This window comes from Prenolepis imparis, unplaced genomic scaffold, assembly GCF_030444845.1.
Source record: "Prenolepis imparis isolate NDT839.2.m4 unplaced genomic scaffold, iyPreImpa1.0 SCAF_6, whole genome shotgun sequence".
Taxonomy (NCBI): Eukaryota; Metazoa; Arthropoda; class Insecta; order Hymenoptera; family Formicidae; genus Prenolepis; species Prenolepis imparis.
Genome location: NW_028141164.1, coordinates 11,383,068 through 11,404,041, shown reverse-complemented (window position 1 = coordinate 11,404,041; position 20,974 = coordinate 11,383,068). Strand labels below are relative to the sequence as shown.

At 34.2% G+C, this 20,974-nt stretch overlaps 1 protein-coding gene and 1 long non-coding RNA gene across 5 annotated transcripts in view; one reads left to right on the top strand and one right to left on the bottom strand.

Moving 5' to 3' along the window:
* Positions 1 to 20,974, bottom strand: part of LOC145936955 (uncharacterized) — a 141,034-nt gene that overhangs the window by 56,220 nt on the left and 63,840 nt on the right. The window lies entirely within an intron of this gene.
* LOC145936943 (1-phosphatidylinositol 4,5-bisphosphate phosphodiesterase epsilon-1) overlaps positions 1 to 20,974 on the top strand; it is a 129,768-nt gene that overhangs the window by 49,131 nt on the left and 59,663 nt on the right. Inside the window, exon 3 of one of the 4 annotated variants that reach the window (XM_083039625.1) lies at positions 20,185 to 20,264. The exons of the other annotated variants lie outside the window; for them this stretch is intronic. The gene's annotated coding sequence lies outside the window, so the exon portion shown is untranslated. The remainder of the gene's footprint in view (positions 1 to 20,184; positions 20,265 to 20,974) is intronic. 4 annotated transcript variants of the gene reach the window in all.

The window sequence follows — 20,974 nt, the reverse complement described above, 5'->3', positions numbered from 1 at the left end:
TTGTAAAAAATTCGCAATAAAATATTCTTAAATATAATCTTTTATGTTTCATATTCGCAACGAAAAGAAAAGTAGAGAGAGATTACTTTAATGTTTATTATTAATCGTGTAATTACGTAAAGATGAAATTTTTTGTGTAAAAAAAATTCAATTCTTTTATAAAGAAAATAGTTTAGTGTTTCTATATAAAACGTCAAATTTTTCCAGATATTTGATGAATAAAATTTACAAAAAACATTTATATCGAGAATGAAAATAAAAACAAATATTCAAATGTAAATAAAAGCAAATATTATTCGAAGAAGACTGGTAATTTCAAAAGTATACAATTTTCTGTAAAATTATGATTAATTATGGCGATCGAAATTTTAGACTTTTTTCTATTTCATATAAATTATTAATATTTTATCTGGAAAAGAACCGAGTCCGAGTTATGCTACGAAGATGAATGAAAACTGGATTTCAGTAGGCATTAAGTGGAACGATCGGTACTTAGTAAACGAATCCACACACAACGGTCTAACGCCGCTCCATGCAAACATATCAGGACAGCTACGGCTCGACCGAGTGCCCTCGAGATCTCCAGTAGTACAGCTCGGTCATCGATCGGACCGTCCCAGCGCTCGTGTATCTACTATTTTCGTGCTTTCGATGCGGTGCGATGGTCGATCAATCGAGGGGCCCCGATGCAGCCCCGCTGGGCATTTGAATATTTTATTGTAAACATAACGGTGGCAACGGCTTGGCAACGTGTTTAGTTCACTTGACGAATTTCTATGCGCTAGTTCGCTTTATCGTCGTTATTAAATTATTCTAATTTGTAATACGGTTGAAATATGGCACGCTACGAGGGCACACACTTCATTACGCGATTAGATTAGATGTATTGACTCGATCGATATGACCATCTCTCTATAATATAAGGTTCCTGATATAATATTTAACGATAATAACGTTTTATGAGAATAAATTTGGTATTATTTTAATAAAAGTTTCTTTTCGATTTAAATAAGTGATCAATGACAATTAAATAATTTGTATTATATAAGAAAACGAATCATTAATTATGAATATAATATTATTAAAAAATATATAAAGAAATATATATATATATACATATACAATGTATCTGTGTGTGTAAGCTTAAAAATATAATAAAAATTTAAATAGATTTTGCATCACAATTAAATGCAACGATTGACGCATATCTTTTCACAAACGAATTCGTATATTACATATTTCAAGCAACTCCTCTTAATATTATTAAATTCTTTTCACATTCAAGAAATATTAAACTTATAATAATAAAATATCTTAATAAAATATCATTATATGGATTATAAAGCTTGTTTGCAATTCATGTTCATGAAAATTATATGTATAACAAATAAAAACATTACAAAAAACAAATAAAATAATTTTATATGCAAGCTTACGCTTATATTTGCGTCTGCATGCAAATGTGGAAGACAATATTTACGCAAAAATCAGATTGGTCGACCTAAATTATGAAAATTAAATCACGCAGATGCAGAGAAAAGCATCTGTCGGTTTTCAGTCCATGTAATTTCACTTTGAATTTACAATTTACAGTTGAATTTTATTGAATTCATATCGCGCGACCACAATACATCAGTCGAAAAATATTGACATTTAGCGGTCTCGAATGGTTGTGTGTATATGTGTAGACTAGAGAATAATTTGAAAATATTTTTTATATAGATCGCTTTATATATATTTTATATTTTTATGTATATATTTCTTCTCTTATATATTATATAGGATGTTCCGTTTCTCATTATTATTAATAAATTGGTTAGATAAAATTTTTTTTTTTTTTAATGGAAATGTCAAAGCAATAATTTTTTTGTTTCTTATTAGCAAATTTTAAACTTCACGAAGCCAAATGAATAACAAAACTATATTCTTCAGCTAATTTAAAGTGGAAGATATTTTAAGAGAATTCTCTAATTTAAAGTTTAAATACAAATATATATGATGCTAAATGTTTGGAACTCTGCTGATAAATAATGGTCTCTTTTTAACATTTTCTCTAGAAAGTCTATTTTAAAATCATTAAAGTTGTTAAAAAATAATGAGAAGTGGAACATCCTATGTTTTGATTGACACACTGAAAAATCAGCTCGATATTCGATATGTAATATTTTTGATATCTTTTAATGTTTTTTTTTTAAATAAGATATTGCAAGATATAATTATAAAATTTGACGGCATATAAATCACTACCAGATATAAATCATCGATATCAATTTAAAAATCTGAAAAATCAAAGTTTATAAACTTAATTTAAATGTGAAAGAAAATTTATTTTGAAAGTGTGAAAGTGTAAAAGAGAAATCGAAAACAAACATCACGATATAAATATATCTATATCTTCAGTTTCAATTTCTCTCTTTGGAATCCTCAACTTTACTATGTAACTTTGAGTTTATATCATTCTATAGCTTCCTATTTCTCGTGTTTCACAAATTCTCCGTGGATATTCCGGTTTCTATATCGCTTGAAACTTTTTTTTCCTTTTTCTTGTGTTAATCAAATTATTTGTTGAATGCTTTTCAACAGGAAATATTTTTACTTATAATATTATTATATAAAATTTATTTATCAAATATTTTTTCATATTATATTTCTCTGTTTTCCACATATTTCTTTTAAATTTATATTTCAAAAATTGCATACACACACACATATTTATGTATATTATATACTATTTTTATTTTTATTGTATGAAAATATTTCTCATCAAAACTTTTTCGGGCTTTTTTAATATTATTTCAGAGAAGAAAGTACAAGCATAATTTTTATATATATTTAAAATATAATATATTTTAAAATTATATGGTAGAGAGAGAGGAAAAAGCTTCTACATTTTATTTGCACGCGCTTTTTAATGCGATAACTCCCAATACTTATGTATATCAAGATAATTTCGATAGTTTTGAGTGTCAAAGAATTATCGCAGTTATTTCTAACCGTTTGTCCGTTTGCAAATTGTCAAGTGAAATGCACAAACGGTATACTTTATGGACGGCAATGTGGCAACACATGGATTTCAAAGGGTGTCTGTTTCAACGTAGACAGAGAACCGCCCATCTGCGTAACATTTTGAATTTCGAATGAAATGCACGAGAGAGCGCGCGGTTATTTCCTTTTGTGTCGCTCACAGATGTGTTCAAATCGGCGGTTCGTTTGCACGCGACAATGTTGCAGCGACCGAGAGAGATTTCGGTAATAATCCTTCTTAGATAACGTCGAGAATAATTTAAATAATACTTCCGGCGCTGTATTACAAATTTCATCATTCCGATCTCCGAAACTTCGAGCGTTGTTAATTACTTTATTACGATTTGATTATTTTTCCGTCACTTTATACAATGTGGGTGTGGTCTCGTTTCGTGTCTCTCATTTTTTTAAATGATTTATCCATCTCCCCGACATCTCGAAACTCGTACGAATGGAAAATACGAAGAAAAACAGGCGTTGTAATGTTTCGTGTGATGAGAAACGCTATGACGTATCTAATTGGAGATACATGTTAACGCGATACATATCTGTAACTGCAAGCAAAAGGTCGCAAAAATGGGACTCTGCTATACATATATATATGGGGTGATATTATATTCGTACGCGACGGTAAACGTTAAAATTGCATATTTAACAAAAATGATAATCTGTCATGATAACTTTTATTTTAGATTTATACCACCATTTATCGCATGTGTGGTTCTTTTCAGCTTGTTACATTTGTCGGATGCACAGATGCGAGAAAACTCAACCCGATATTCTTCCCTTTCCTTTTATAAATCATTTATGAACATGACAAATATTTATTCATTACTATGATTAATTCATTTGCGAAACAAAATGGAGACGAATATTTAAAATAGAAAGAATATATATATATTTTTTTTTATTCGTGTGCCGCACAACTCGCAGCGATATTTTTTCTAATTTTGCCCGTGGAAATGAACACTCGATCGAAGGCGCACGATGAAACAGCAGCACCGATGCCGCAGACCGTAATAGCAGTTTCAATTTCATATCAATGCGCGCCCGGATCGACGCGTCCGTCGGTCGCGTGCATTTGCATCAGCCCCCGAGTATATCGACGATGTGCGATACAATAGTATCGCGGAGACGAGGAATATCGGGCCGTCCGAGAGCCGGAAATTAATGATCCGCGCCGTAATTTCTTTAGTATTTCCGGAATACCATTGATGAATCCTTTTGTCGGATACGGTCCGCCGATAGCGCGGATACTCGCCGACAATCTGAATAATGAGTAATTATGCTTCCTATTTTAATATCCCATAGAATTATACCGACAAAATATAATCGTAGCAAAACGAAATCAACGACCGCTCGGTTTTCATATTTAAAGACATATGTAATCTTTGCGAAATCACGAATCTTGATGTGTATAGAAAAAAACTATGAATAATATCTTTATTAATATCATTAATTGTGAGAAATATTTATAATTAATTTATTATTAGAAATATTTAATTAAACGATTAATATAATTTAATATCATTAAAGCAATTAATATGATAACACTAATTATATTTTTTAATGCAATATGTTTGTATTGAATTTTGTATATCAAATAGGATTTTAAAGTATATTGAGTATGTTTCAATGAAATAAGTTCAAGATACTCTTTTTGAAAGCCGAGTTCTTTTATGTCAAAATTTTGTTTGCGACAAATACCTTTTTTGCATATTATTTATTAACATTTGTCGTCGTGTCGTCCTGCCAAATACTACCATTTAATAGTGATTTGTAAATCAATGTTGAGGCTTTCCTCAATTCGCTGTCATTCATCATCGGTAACCTTTACCCTTATCGGTGTCCTGTAGGAATCTCGCTACGAAAAGGGGTTTTCAATGAAAAATTACACGCAACGCCGTAAAATTCATAATGTCGACAAGGAAAGGTTGGTAAAGAGAATTTGCCCCGTCCAGGAATGGATTTATTCCGCTAATCCAACGAGGAAAAAAGTGAACGGTCGGACATCGGATGGATTGTCACGTGGACTATTAATTTCCGACCGTCATTCCGAACTTTCTGATTAATATCCGGATTATTACACCGGTTATAATACCGGACGTAGATGTTTACGAGGAAAGCATAGCATAGGACCTGAAAAAGGAAGTGCGACGCGTGTTTTAAAGTTATAATTCCAAATTATCGTCAAATCTCTTTCTCTCTCTTCCACTCTCTTTCTCTCTCTCAAAGGAGTTTTAGAAGATGTAGATAAATGTTAAAAGCATAATCTGATTTCACGATTCTCTATTGTCTTAGCTACAAGCGCGAGCTTATGAAAGCTTTCGTTATCCAGCCACAGCGAACCAATTAACTACGTTAAAGATAGTTTATGCAAATTGCCGTTCTCCTTTTAACGAGAAATGGTTAAATCAAATAATCTCTTTATTCGTATTTCTCTCTCTCTCTCGTATCTCTCTGTCTATATAAATTTAAAAAGCTATCAATTTCCTTCTTTGGCAAGGAATCATTTCTGTTATTTCTTAGAGATCAAAATAAATACTTTGCAAGCATATAGAAATGTCAAAGAAATAATATCGACGAAGACTTCTTCTAGGCAAGCGAGTACAATAGATAAATTCTTGTATAATAATAATTTATCGCTTCTACATACGGCAAACTATAAACGAATTGCGATAAGGTGCAACGTGCATTATTAAATATACGTTGACTTTTCGAACTTTGGAAATAAAATGAACGACTGGACTTTTTGTCCTCCTCAGCGAGGCTGTCTTCCGGTAATCCATCTTCGCTCGTATTCGCAAGCGCTCGAACAACTTTTCCTCCAAAACAGTTATCGCGTTTTACACCCAGCGCAGCGGAGAAGCTGCGATGAGAAAAACGAGACCGCGTGAACAATTTCTACGAAGATTTTCTTCTCAGTTCACCAGACGTGCGACACGAATTTTCATCTGAACTTGTTTAGAACATTCGACATTTGTGCTCACGGTTATATAAATTTTCTCTCCACGCACGCGATATTTTTCCTCTCAAAATTTACCGTTTTATAAAGAAACAATTTTTCTTTCTTTTTTTTCGAGAGAGAAGTAGAAATAATCCTCGATGGTACACATAGCGTTTCTCTTTTTTCGAAATTGCGCCGTTGTACAAAAATTATTTTCTATTTTCCATAGCGTACTTTTCCACCGCGCGCGGGAGTGAAAAATTATATAAAGGCAAACGATATTCATTGATAACCCCGCGCGATACGCTTTTATGGCAGCGAATAGAATTATCGACCGGCACAAGTGGTGCTGGGGTCAAAAGGCTATTATACGATGATATGTCCCGAGAAGGAGGTCACCGAAGCAACAAATTAAGTCGTAACAAAGTTGCAATGGTAACATCATACACATTTCGCGTTTAAGGAAAATAACGCAATTACAAAATAACGAAGCGCAAACAAAAGAAATAACAGCAATATGTAATGGTTCTTTATTCGTATTAGCCGCTTTCCAGCAAATTGGAGATTTTCCGGCATGATTATAAACACGGAAACGATAACAAGCTTAAAGGGATATATTCGCGTTTAAACCGATTTTGGATAAAGCGCAAACAAAAATTTGTTTTTCTCTCTGCTTATATGTAGCAACTGTAAAAATTAATTATTTTGTAATTCGGTTCGCTCGACTCGACGTTTTTACAGTTTCTTGCATATTTGCGCGAACTTTCCACATAATGATTGTAATTTATGATTGTAATTTACACAGTTAATATAAAAAAATGTGAAACACTGAAAAGACTTATATGTCTATTTCTTACAAAAATATTATGAAAAAAACTGTGTTTAGTTTTATTTTATATACATTATTATGTAAATAATTCTATTAATAACACGGATAATGCTGTTAGCATAATGCTGTTAGCTTTAGCATAAAAAATGTTTTTCAACAAAATAACTTTAAAACTCTGGAACTTTCAGTTATATTTTTGATGTAAAATTTTAATCTTTATTCTTAAAAAAAAAATATTTTTTTGGTATTTCTATACTTTATGTGCTCGAGAAATATTTATTTCATTCCCCTACAATGGAAGATAATAGAAATTTGATAGTTATTTGTCTACGTGAATAAAACGGAAATAAAGGAATTACGATTTGATTTATTCTTCGATTTTGATTCGACAATGGCTAAAATGGTTAGAAGGTGATTAAACAGTATTGATAATATTGAAATACACACTGAAATAAAATATCACGTCATTTACGAAAGTCAACTTTAGAAGATATTAAAAGGTTTTTACTAATGCATAGAATATCTGCTGTCAGAGAACTTAAATAAGAAACACATTTAGCGTAATGTTTTTTTTATTAATTCTTCTAAAAGATATATCGATATATTGATCGATCGATAGGATAACGCGAACTCGTATTTCAGAAATGTCGAAATAATCGCCCGTGATCAGGAATTATCCAAAAATACTTGAATCGAAATAACGATCGGGGGGTTCTCCTCTCTTTATATACATCCTCCCTCTCTTTCCCTTCCTTTTTCCCCTCGTTCTTCTCTCCACCGCAGAAGATTATCGACGGCACACAATCGATTGCGCCATCGTCTCTGCTAATATAACAAACGAATATAAAAAAATATCTAAATGTAAATATGTACAAATATCTATAAAAGTATGCCCAGTTTTCTCTCCGACCCGTAGAATAAAAAAAAAAAAAACAGATACCCCTTCGAGAAAAAAGATATTCTCGATACTTCCGTAATCTCGATATTTCTCGTTTTCTCTCCGATTTGCAGATAAATGAAACAATGAATTGAGAATGTTCATTCTCCCTCTGATTAAATTCTGCTGATCTGCGGGCGTGCAGTTTTATCATCCAATCGAAATAAAATATTATTACCGGCAATAATTGCACATATACACACATATCGATAATAGGGTACAGCATTTAGAAGCATTACGGCATAACGACATGTATCGCTCGTTAATACGATGGAAATGAAACTTGACGGTGCACGCGGTCGAAATCACTGACAAGCAAATCAAATATTCTGTAATGGAATCAGTGCCTAATCGCGCGCACTTGATAGACTCTCTCTGAGCCGATCATCCATGAAACTCATATTGTTTTGAGTAGATTCGAGCGTTGGTGAAATATTTTCTCTATAGGAATGATCTCACGCGTTGGTCATGTGTCCTGCATTATTTCACGATTACCTGATTCTTTCCCTAGGCCACTTATTCATCAAAAAAACAAGACACTATTTCAACCCTCTTCCAAAGCACGGGTCGCATTTACCGAGTGTCAATCACAAGCTTCTTCCATTTAGTTCTTACGTGCGAGTCGAGAAAATCGCGTGGAAAATCGTAGAAGGCAATAGAAGTTTTTTCCTGACAACATCAAATAAATATCAAAATATATGTCAATTTGCTTCTCTGTAATATTTTATTCTCTATATTTTAAGATAGGCCAACCATGTAAAATATAAAAAATTATAGGATTCTATTTTTTTTATTTTTTTAACGCCTTGTGTATAGCTTTAAAAAAAGCAAACTCGCTATATAATTAAAAAGTTATTATATCGCGTGTTTGTTAAAGCTTTATAAATATAGATCTAATTACTCATTTACAACATAAATGATTTTTTCTATTTATCGCTTATGACTTTTCCAATGTAGCCTTCGCGACAAGAAAATAGTTGTATAATCGTAATAGAGATTTAATTAGAGGTTTCTGTCTTCCGAAAGAAGTTGATCTGCTCGCATAAAGCGTAAAGATTAAGTCGCGCCAAGTTTGGTCTCCGGCAGCGGTGGAGACAGAAAGTGTCTCATTTCTGTAATGTTGTCACGTTGAGTTTGTGAAATCTTAGAACACTGGATTTGCGAAATCCAGGAGCGTTGAATTTATCGTACGCGCGAGAAATGATATTAAATAAAGCGCCGAGTGCGCTCTTGTATCTCTATAGAAAATACAATATTGAAAATTTAAATAAAATATACACGGACATTATAATAACAATAACAATAATAATCTTGTTAAAACTATGAAAGCAATTTAAATAATTAATTGCAAGGATGAATTGTATTATCGGCTGATGAAAGATAATACTTATCTGGATAACGATGTCGAAGTCTATTTGATCTGTTTAATTCCATCTTTCTTTATCGACTCGCGTCAGAATTCCTTCCTAAGATCCCGAGAAACGGAATCGGTCCCCGACGAAGCTCTCAACGTCCCGGATATCAATTTTCGCAAAACGCGAAAGCGTGTTCTCGAAATGTTCGAAAGCGGATCCAAGGGAATACCCCGGAAGAATGGATTCCAATACGGGGGTAAGAAGAAGAAGAGGAAGAAGAAGAAGTAGCGTATAAAGTTTAACGTCAGACGGAATATCGTGACTGTAGCAGGTGTAGCGACCGAGTGCACCGGGGATGAAATAAATCTGTATTGTATCTCGGGAATAGCGCGGCGTTACTAACAAGAAGACGCACATAGACAGACAAAAGGTAATACCTATTGCGTCCCGAGATACGATAGAGAGTGAATTATCTAGAAATACTCTATTGAACGACTTCCAAGTGTATCTCTCTTATATCTCACTTACGAGTTTATTTTTAGAAAAGTCTTTCAAGTAAAAGATCACTTGTGTATATATCCAGTTATGTATCAATACTACAGTATATTCCCTATCTATTTTCATATCGTAAAATTAGAAAAATGTATCACGCAGATTGTTTCGAAATTCGTTGTGCTTTTTCTCACAGCTTCGATTTGTTGCAAAATTTCCTAATGGATTGCAATAAAATGGAATTTAATAATATTTTGAAGAGATAACATGTCACACATTATTCTACAGTAATTTTGCATTATTCTATTTGAAACACAATTGATCAAAATTCATTTAACGTTATTTGATAAATATTTAAATAATGTGAAAACGTGAAATTAATAAATTAAATAATAAATAAGCCTTCTTTTAATTGCTTTTCCAAATTATGAAAAACAATATATATATGATCTGATCTCTGGTGTATAATCAAAAGAGAGATATGTTATGTCTGCGACGAGCTGAAGCAGAGCAGATGCTTTTAATCCGCGATAAAAACAGATTAATCCTCCATGTGCGTGCACTCCTAGTTATATCAAAAAGCCTCCTGTTCTTGTTAAACTGTCAGCACAATTGCATTTATCGATACTGTAAAAACAGCAGAATGGCAAAATCATGATAAACCAAAAAAGGGAGAATAACATCAGGATAATGCTAGTAATTTGTCTCTGTTTATCCACAGTCGCAATTATATTTTATATTCTTCTTAATTTTTAGCTTTTATCTCTCCCTCTCTCTTTTTCTCATTCTCTTCCTAAAAACAAGTTATTTAAGAAAAAAATAATTGTTCGAAAAATGATATATAAGAGATTTGTATCAACATTAATTTATAATAAAAAAATGAGAATTTATAATATATAATATGTGAATTATAGCGTTATATATAATAAATTATAATATTAATTTGAAAGATAGAAAGAGAGAGAAAGAGTATATAGGAGTATAAATCACATCTTTATTTAAAAACCAAATGATATTTTGATATTAAAATTCAAGCAATTAATTGCTAACTCTATATTACGCTGAACCTCGATATTCATAATGTGTGTGTTGTGTTTGTGTGAAACATATTATTACTCGTTACATATATTTCACAACATACTTCTATACTTTCGCGTTTTATCATATTCCTTTCGCGCGATAGAACCATACGTATTAAATATTAAAATATTATGAAACGCAATAAAAATGAAAATTTTATGGATTTGCATGCATCATTCATGAGATTGCACGTGCACATATCTTTCTTCTCGCCGATTTATTAATTAATATTGTTCCGATTCCATTATGGCGAATTATCGATTATATAGCGAGAATCAATTTTCTCTCATAACGCTATCGTAATGAAGGGAGAAAATTCGGGCGCACACGTGAAATTTAAACGAGAATCGATGTTGATAAATATATAATACCGCAGCATTAAGACCACGTTGCTTTTATTTTAATTTATCCACGAATAATATTAAAAAAGATGAGATTACAAGTTTGATGTGTTTCGCAAAACTTTTATACAAATTAATTTAACATCTTTCAATCATCATATTTCCAGCACAGTATTAAGACATTGAATATTCTCTCTTAAAATATGCAATTTTCCACCCCAAAAATCTCCAGTATACATTTCAAGATAAAAAAGAAATACGAGGAAGTATTTTGAGAGAAGACCTTCGACTGTGTTTTCAATAGCTTTTACATACAATATACAGAGGGGAAAAAGGAAAATCATTTTAAAACGAGAGAGAGCGGGCTGACATTCGGCCTCAAATATTGCGAATGATTTTCCGCAAACTCGTCCCCGTTGTATTTCGCGTGTGCGAACCCATAAAATCGAGCGCTTTACCGGGGGCGATATATATATTCCAACTTCACTGATACCCCAAAAAATCTACGGGGGTTCCCAAAATCTTACGGTATTCGGAACGCGCAAAATTCTAAATATGCGACCCAATATCGTATTTCTGCGACTCTTAGCTGGCGCGTATAGCTCGTCGTAATTGTACTTTGGAAAGCAAATATTCTAACAACGCCGTGCAGAGCCTTAACTATTCGCGACGACGATGTCGCGATATCTCGGGAGATGTTAACGTCTCTCCGGTAGGTAATCCGTCCGAAAACCGTTAAGATAAATCGCGGAGAATGCTATGCGAAACTCGCGCCGCCTTCGCAAACTAATTCTCATTTTGACAAATTTGCCCCTTGAGCTCTCCGCGATAGACGCTCTCTTTGTGTATAACTTCCAATTATTATGTCACGTAATTTTAACGGGGGATATATTTCTCCTATCCGCCCTTCGCCCTCCCGGAAAACTCTATATATTCATATCTCGTACATGTGCACGCATATTGAATATGCCGTGAAAAATAAAATTTTATGAGCTGCTCTCTCCCAACCGCAATCTATCGATCGAATTCATTCAATCGAAATGTACATGAAAACAGAGCAAGAAACGCACGAAGAAGGCGAACCCCCCTCAAAGTATTCTCGATATTCGAGTAGTTACTTAGAAAGATAAGTAGTTAAAAAAATGCGCGGTTTTTTTACGCATCAACTTTTCTCGTTAAAAACTGATTTCCACTGATTTTAAAACATAATGCAATGATTCGCTTTTTAAAATTCGCATTTTCTCATGAATATATATTAATCTGAATTTGTCAAGTAAGATGATCACTAACATTTCGATCATTTGTACCTAATAAATGAAAGGCATCTGCAATACTTTGCGGCATGATAACGCGATGACGTCGGCGATGAAGGGTGAATTTTCGCATCGGCCGACATCGGAGAATAAAATGACGAACGAGTGCGCTTTATCTAAATACAGTAACCGCGTGCACGCCGTAAATAATACTACAAAAGAGGGTGATAGCAGGAGGGAAAGGGGTTCCTTAAGTACGGTATTACGTGCAGTAAATACACGGTATACGCGCTTGGCGTGGCATAGTATAGCATCTGCCATAGTACGTGACACCCGCGCGTTCACACGTGTGCGGGACACACAGAGCACACAAGATACAACAAGGCACGTGGTGTATAACACACTTTCTAGGTCACCCTCTCCATTATCAAAGAATCCCGGGCCCGTCGTGATATACGGAAAATGAACGTAAACTAGCACCTAAAGGGGCTAAAGAATTTAACGCTCTCAACGAGAGACGCCCGGGGCTTTACGGCTTCATAAATAATTAAAAATGCACGCACGTCATTTTTAATAAGGAAAAGAGTCCGACCAGGATATGCAAGCGCGAAGGTGAAAGAGGCGCCCGCAACCGGAAACGAGTACAAAGCGAGTCCCCCTAGTAAGTAATACAACGTCGCTGACGGTGGGAAATAAATTTTCAGGGAATAATCGAGCGAGATTTTGTTCTTGTAATGTAACACGAAGCATCGCCATTCGTTTAATTAATATTGTCAAAAGTAGAATATGAAAATAGCTACGTAATGGCTGCTAAATAATTTTTTTTCTCTCGCGAATAATCGCGAAATGGAATTATTTCCTGATCGTGAATACGCAGCTATTGAATTAAATTTCTATAGTAATTGTTGACTCTCTCTCTCGTATTGTTTCTCTCTTGGGATTGTTTGTGAAAATTGATCCCGTTAACTGAAATATTAAACAAAGGCGCGAAAAATACGGACGGAATTCGATCTTCCTCGACTCCTCGTACTCTCGTTAAATCGTAAATCGTCGCGATGCAGGATGTCATATTACAAAACGGAAGTCAAACAATTTCGTTTCGCTATTTTTAAAACTCTTTGTGTGCTCCAGAGAGTACACTCTCTACTTTTCTAGGAGAGGAGGTGTATAGGAGAGACTAACGGGGTAGAAGGAGGAAGAAAAGGAGAGAGACGGGCTAAGAAAAGGGTTGAGATTGTCGATACGACTTACTCGCAATCTTTCTCAAACTGATTGCGAAGGGCGCATCCTCCCGTTGGGAGATAAAACGGCGATGCGACCGCCAGGAAGGAAACAAAATGCAAAATGAGAGAAAGAGGCCGACCCTTTATATTTTTCGCATTTATCTTCGCGCGCGAGAAGGGAAACGAAACTGAAGATGCACTCGCTTCGCGAAGGAATTCTGTATACGTGAATAATTTACTCTATTACATACATTTCGGTGATGAAAAAAAGAATTGTATACGTATATAGGTAATTTTCTTTCTCGGTCGTACATTTTTTTCATGAGGGTAGAATCGAGCTTCCCTTCGACAAAAATTAGATTGAAGCATATTAAATATCTGACGTATCCAATTAATAAATAAATTTCTGTGAAAGCAAAACCTAGGTATATATAAAAGAATATCTTTCATTTACATTTCAGAAAAATTTTTAATCTCATTTTTTTAGTCAGTAATAACTGGGGAGTAGGCTGAATATTATTATGTACAAATCTCACGATACTTTTCTCTATTACCCCAATTGCGCTTTAATCCGCTAATTTGATTTATATCTGTACTATGTGTATATATGTACGTTCTTTTCATGCTTTGACATTAAAGAACCAAATAAAAAGCATCGCTAATTATAAAGGATCGCCAAAAGAGCAATTAGGAATAAAGAAAGAGGAGTAGATTAAAATTACACCACATTCTCAGAATTTACTTTATGACTGACTAAATGACAATCAACAAATAAATACGTCAATGTCACGGCTTAAATTTCGTTCTGCGAACGTATTCGTGTTCGTTAATCGATCAATGTCCAATAGAATAAATTATTAAATCGATGAAAAAGTCGAATTTTTGTCATTAAACACAGATATTGTGTTGACGTATCGCGTTGTTCAATAAACTCACGCTACAATTTTGCAACACGCAAAAAAATAATAATGAATCAAATCAATCAACCATAATTGTGAAATATTTAATGGATATCATGGACAAACGAGTGCTTTATCGTCTCGAAAATGTGTCCATGGTATTTCGGTAACCAAAAAATATTTACGCAACATACTGAAAGTTTTTATCTCCTCCATCCCATTGTTTGCCTACATAATTTATACATACAATTTAGGTCTCATTAATAGAACTCACGAGTAAATAAAAAAAAATATATAAATTAACCCGAGAAACTTTAATTAAACTTTAGCTTATCTCTCATATATAATAATATAATATTACATATATATATATATATATATATAAAATATTATATATATAATACATATGCATATGTAATATATACATTAGCCATATGAATTTTTGTAAAAATTGATACATTGCATATTCCGCCATGATTTCCCTTCCGATCTGGGACAGATGCATTTTCGATGCTGCATAAATATGTACGTTACAGAGGCAACATTCACGCGCGCGTCCCTATTATCGATTTCTCCAATATTAACTACCATCTTTTTCGAGACTCCATCATCAACAGCGCCTCGCAAGCTCCACTGTATGCACCATGCTCCTTCGTGCAATGTAATTACATCAACGTGAAGTAATATCGGTACGATCGAATGTCCAACGGTGTTTCTACTAAAGTACATACACGTCCTCTACACGTGTCGACAAAAACATAGTAATTTTTCTTTGTCTTTAGAAGAAAGAAATTTAAAAAAAAAAAAATATATATATATATGTGTTTGTGCCGGTATATATGTGTAAAATTACACGTAAATAATGCAACTGTAAATAATATTATTGGAATATCGTGTAATATCGTTACGTTACGTCCCTCCCGAGATTTTCTCCCGTTTCTCCTTCTTGCAGTTCGATATACTATAGTGACTTTAGGCGCGGATTCGCGCTATCGATTTTCCGTCTCTAGCTTCTTTCGGAGCAGCAAAGCGTACTTGTGCGTTATTTGGTCTCGTGAGTAATTTAATCCCTCCGAGATTCCGCGATTCTCGATATCGACGTACAAGGTCGTATATTGTTTGAGCGATAACGCTATAGGGGGGCTACTAGGCTAACTATATGACGCCTAAGTATGAGAGCGGCTTATTAATTAAAGTCGGATTATGGTTGCAGCGACAAATTTCGTATCGGTAGATTAAGCATGAACGCAGCTTTCTCTACTTTAGGGAAGCACGTGCTATATATATGACATGATATCGCGACGTGGATGTGGATTCTCTCTCTCGCATCCCGTGTGTTATTGCACCTTGTTGTAATCACATCGTTCCCGTAAATGTAATCACGTATCATGTCGCGCATACGCGCAACTAGAACGTAACGAAAACATATTTCTAGATTAATTGCGTAGAATTCGCGTGTAGTAAACGCGATTTTTTAATTCGAAATTTGACGTTATAAAGTTGTACACCGTCTCGAGACTTGAAAAACTGCATATCTTATCTGTAACAAGATCGACTTTAAATCATCGGAAAGTACTTATTATTACAACTCGTTTCTCTAGGATATAACTTGTGCATATCGCCGGCAAATTTGCCGTGCTAAAGACGTTGCGAAGAATACAGAGGCAAACGATTCTATCGCGTGACGCCGAGCGGGGTTAAATCGCGGAAAAAGTGGATTGTATTCTGTTATTTGCGGTTTATATGATTTTCGGGTTGCCTCCCCCTCGATGTGCGTGTCCATTTGATATAAGAGGCGTTTTAATGAAGCGCGGGTGCCGCGACTCTCTCTGCGCGACCCTAATGTATCTCGAATTATTGTGGACGATTATTCACAGCACTGACATATTACAAGCTTTCAAGTAAATTATGCGACGTACATATTTTACACCCGTCCCATGTATATCTGGATACGAGATTTATGACCTGTATATACGTATATTTCCTTCTATACGGCTAAAAAATATATAAAACATGTACATTTCCGTTACAAATTTCCACAAATTTTCGCAATGATCCGGGATTTACTGGGGCTTCTCACAGTGTTTCAGTCACGAGTATTTATATATACGCTATATATTTTTACATTTATGAGACGCGTAATCTCTAGTGCTCATCGATCCAGGGCAAAATTTTTGTGACTTTTTCTCATTCAAAATTTCGCCGATTTATTATCGTCGTATTATTCTTTTAAATTCGCACTCGTTTCAACAATAAACATGCTACGATCTTTATTAGAAAATGAGGCCAAAAGAACGTATATAAACAGTCTATACTGGAGAACGAGAAAAAAAAAGATGAAGATAAAGTTCGACCGGAAAAGATAAAAAAAAAATGCAAGAAAAGGGGCTGATGTATTATTTTATTATGCATGCACAAACTGTGACTGTATTGTTAACTACTATCATTTTCGTTTTAAAAATATTATTATAGTGCATCGCAAACTATTAATCAATTCAGATTCGATATAATTCGTACTCGATTGTATACATACGAGAATACATAAATACGTAATTTTCATCACGTTTTTTAAATTATTAACATGTCACATTAATAATCAATTAAATACATAATTAATGACAGAAACATTAAAGATCAATTTTAATAAAACTTGGTTTAATAAATGTTAGAAAAATATTATAAACATCTCTAATTAGCAAAAATATATCATCTAGGCTCTTAAAGTGTTAGTCTAATTCAATAATTCGACTTTTTAATTTCGCTTAACAATATATAGTGTTGATGATATTCGAACAAGTAACAACAAGGAATATAAATAGTATCGTGATCGATAACAATTTGGCTTCCTGCCAATTGGACGATGTTCACAGTACAATATCTTGTTTATGTCGAATATTTGATGTATATATTTTGATATATCAATAAACCTATATATGTGTGTATATGTACGACGTAAATTTTTCATTCGATTTATTTCCAATAATTAAATAGATTTTTTCCCAAGAGAACCAATATAAAATATGTACATAAAACTGCTAAATTATTTATTTGAATTATTGCAACATGTATGTATGACAAGTTATATTCGTTTTGGAAAACAAAATTTTCAAAATTTTATTTATTATAAAATTCTGCTGCTTTACCGCAGCAACTTTTTATGGTATGAGAGAGAAAACTCCAAAGTGCGATGTCATATATAAAGATAGACATGCATGGAAATTGTATTATGTTTGAATTTTATTTTTACCGACTCGTACCGTTACTCTGACTGGGTATAGTATATGCAAATATAAGAGAGTTTAGAAAACTTCTGCAAACGCAACGCAAACTTTAATATTCTTAAATATCGCGGATTTTACTAGAATCGAGATATCTTCCAGTGTCACCATATGTATGCAGGAAATATTGTTAATATTCTAATATTGAGATAAACGCAATAATTTTCCAATTTAATAATAATAATGTGTCACGTGCACTGCAGCATGTGTTGTCTGCTGCTTGTTGTAAACGACAAAACTGCAACCGCATAGGAATATCACGTAATATTAATATCAGTACTGTGAGATTAAATCGTGCAACAGCATGTTTTTCACATATTATTATCGTGTTAGTAACATCTTTCTTTTTCTGATATAGATTATATCAAATAAATTCAATGTAGCGCGTTTAAAGTAATTTCGGCGGATCTGAGGAATATTTACGAAAATGGTTATTGCGTAATCATTTTCTTTGATCCTTGGGCGGGGTTCTCTTCTATCCGAAAGTCAATTTACTTGCAAATACGGAAAATTGAAAACAGCACGATCGGCTATTTTATCGATAACGTATTTTCCTTAATCGAGCAATCCATTTACCGTCTTATATCGCGATGTAAAAATATAATTGATTCCAAGTAAATATTTTATGTACGCGCGCGCGCCGGGGACTTTATAATTGAACATTATTGGTATACGTTCAAAAATATCGATGTTTCCATTTGACATTATCATGTGCTTAAAGAACATCCTATATCCCTAGCTGCGATTGATTTACTAAATATAACGCGGATACATTCGGGTCGCTCGGGTCGACTAAGGAAGGACGCTTTTCAGTGGTAAATTCGGATTTGGAAGGTAACGCGATATTCCGCGTTAGATAAAAGGAGAGCCCGAGTTCGTCGTTTTGTCTGAGAAAGGAAGAGATTCCGCAATAAAACAGAAAACTCGCGAGTATAGCGCAATAAATTCCGTGTCTTAGCACGAAATTGTCCAGGATCTCGAGGGGAAACGGAATGGGAACATGTAGAGGCGCAAAGAGAGGAAGAGAGCGAGAGATAGTGTTTGAGGCTTTCCTTTCTTTCTCTTTTTTTCTTTAAAACGTTCCAGTTTCCGTGTAATATTTATAGCGATATATAAAGTAGTGCCGCGCACACAAGTTTCGGAGCCAAATCGAGCACGAACTCGACTCTCGAACTGCTTTTTATCCAACCGTAACTTTTGCTTGCACTCCGACTGTCCTTCTATCGCGAGAGCAACCCTCTCTCTACGTCCTCCTTCTGCCCTATTTTTCTCTCATTCGCCGCCTTATCCTATGCTACTCCTTCTTTCGCTTGTTGCCTTCTTCGACGATCGAGAAAAAAAGCACCAGGTGTTTGAACTTCTTAAACGCCACGTATAAGCGTTGTGATAAAGAAGTTTATATGTAAATCCGGTCTCTCACTGAAAACTATCTTTAGCCACTTTTGTGTAATTTTTACACGATGAACGATCGTTCTTTTTCGGAAAGAGAGGTATCGAGTTAAGACACGGTAGCCCGTATACGGGGCAGTAAACTTGAGTTAGGGCAGGACGGGAAAATCTTATTTCTTCGCAAGCACTTGATTTATCCCGAGCGCGGGCTGGATAAAAATATATGTCGCATTATACTCCCCGTGGGAACAGGTGTTGAGAATAATTTCACTCCTGGCCGATTTTCTCGTTCCGGCAACACCGTCCCGTCCTTCTTCTTCTTATTCGCATCGCCGAAAATACAGGCAGGAGGCATGCCAAATAGACGTTAAGCAAGGGAAACTTTAGAGTAAGTTTCTCGTATATCGCGCGAAAATTCGCCGCACATTTTCGCCGCACCGGAGAAAATTGTACCTATGTTGGAGGGAAATTCTTTTTTCTTCTTTTTAAAATTTTTTGTCACTGCGTCGCGAAGAGATATTAAAACAACATTTCGAGCAAAGCGCTATAAATCGCATTAAACAGACACGCGAGTAGCGTCAAGAACTTAATCCGCGTCACAAAATTGAAAAATCATCCGATCATCCGACAAACTCCCACGTCAAATAGCGTGCTGCGTTATTTTTTCACAATTCGAAGCAACGAGTGCGTGAATAGAGATCGCTTTCGACACATTTACCATCCGTATCTCTTTCTAGTATCTGCGCGTTCGAGCGGTTTCACGTATGGCACGAAAAAAGAAAACAGCCCCGATAGAGGGCCACTGTCAGCCTTTGATATACTCGTAAAATACGGTCGCCAATTCAGAAATCCACTACCAAATTTATCAAGGAGACCTTTCACGGATAGAATAGTCCGTCGACCCACTTATTTTTTACTTAAGCCGTCCTTACGCATTGAAATTGACCTTTGGGCAAATGTCAGAAACGCCATTTCGGCTTGATATCGTTCAAATAACGAAGACCCAAATATATCTTGAAACTAAAAGTGTTTTTCTAGGAAATTATAGCTTATTTGACATGCTTTACCGTATTGATAATTAAATTGAATCACCATGTATTATCAGATAAATTAATCATTTTCATTTTTTTGTTACAGTATAATGCCCGTCTGGATGAAATCTATTAGTATCAAGCAACGCAATTATTTTCAATGGACTCAATCGTAAAGCTTAGAACGTGAGTAATATCTTACTTTTTTATTTCATGCATATTAATTGCCAATTATTAAGCCAATAATGCCTGCAGAGTAAAATCATAAAACTAATTTGGGAAAGGCTTTTAAAATTTCTGGCGCAAATAGAATTTCATCAAATAAAAAATATGCTTTATATTAATCGTGTACCTTTTGTTATAAATATAAATCGATGGTCTCGAGAGAGCAACGAGATATTTATTTCTGTATTAAGTATCTAATTATAAGTAAACAGATTTAAATAATAAATTGAAAAAGCTCTGATATGTACATAAATACAAAATCAGAAAGACTAATGAGAGCTAGGCGCGGATATTAGGCGCAAGAAAATTGCGTTGTAAATTTCTCTTTAATTATTTTGAATGTTTCGGTCTTTCCTTTGAATCAGCCTCAAGACACGTAGATTTTTTTACTAATCGATATGTCGAAGATGGTCCAAAGGAAAGACCAAAACGTTCAAAATAATTAGAGGAATTTAAAAACAAATTTGTTGCGCGCCTGGCTCTCTTATTAGCCTTTTTATATCTGATAAAACAGATTTATTCTCATACTTCTGCATTTATCATCTAATGCCTTCAATTCGTTGATAGACGTTTTGACTTTTTTCGAATCTTTGAATCTATCGAAACACCAGTAATTCAGATATGTTCGTTAGCTTGATAAAAGTTTACAGCATAATATTTGAAAAAAGGAA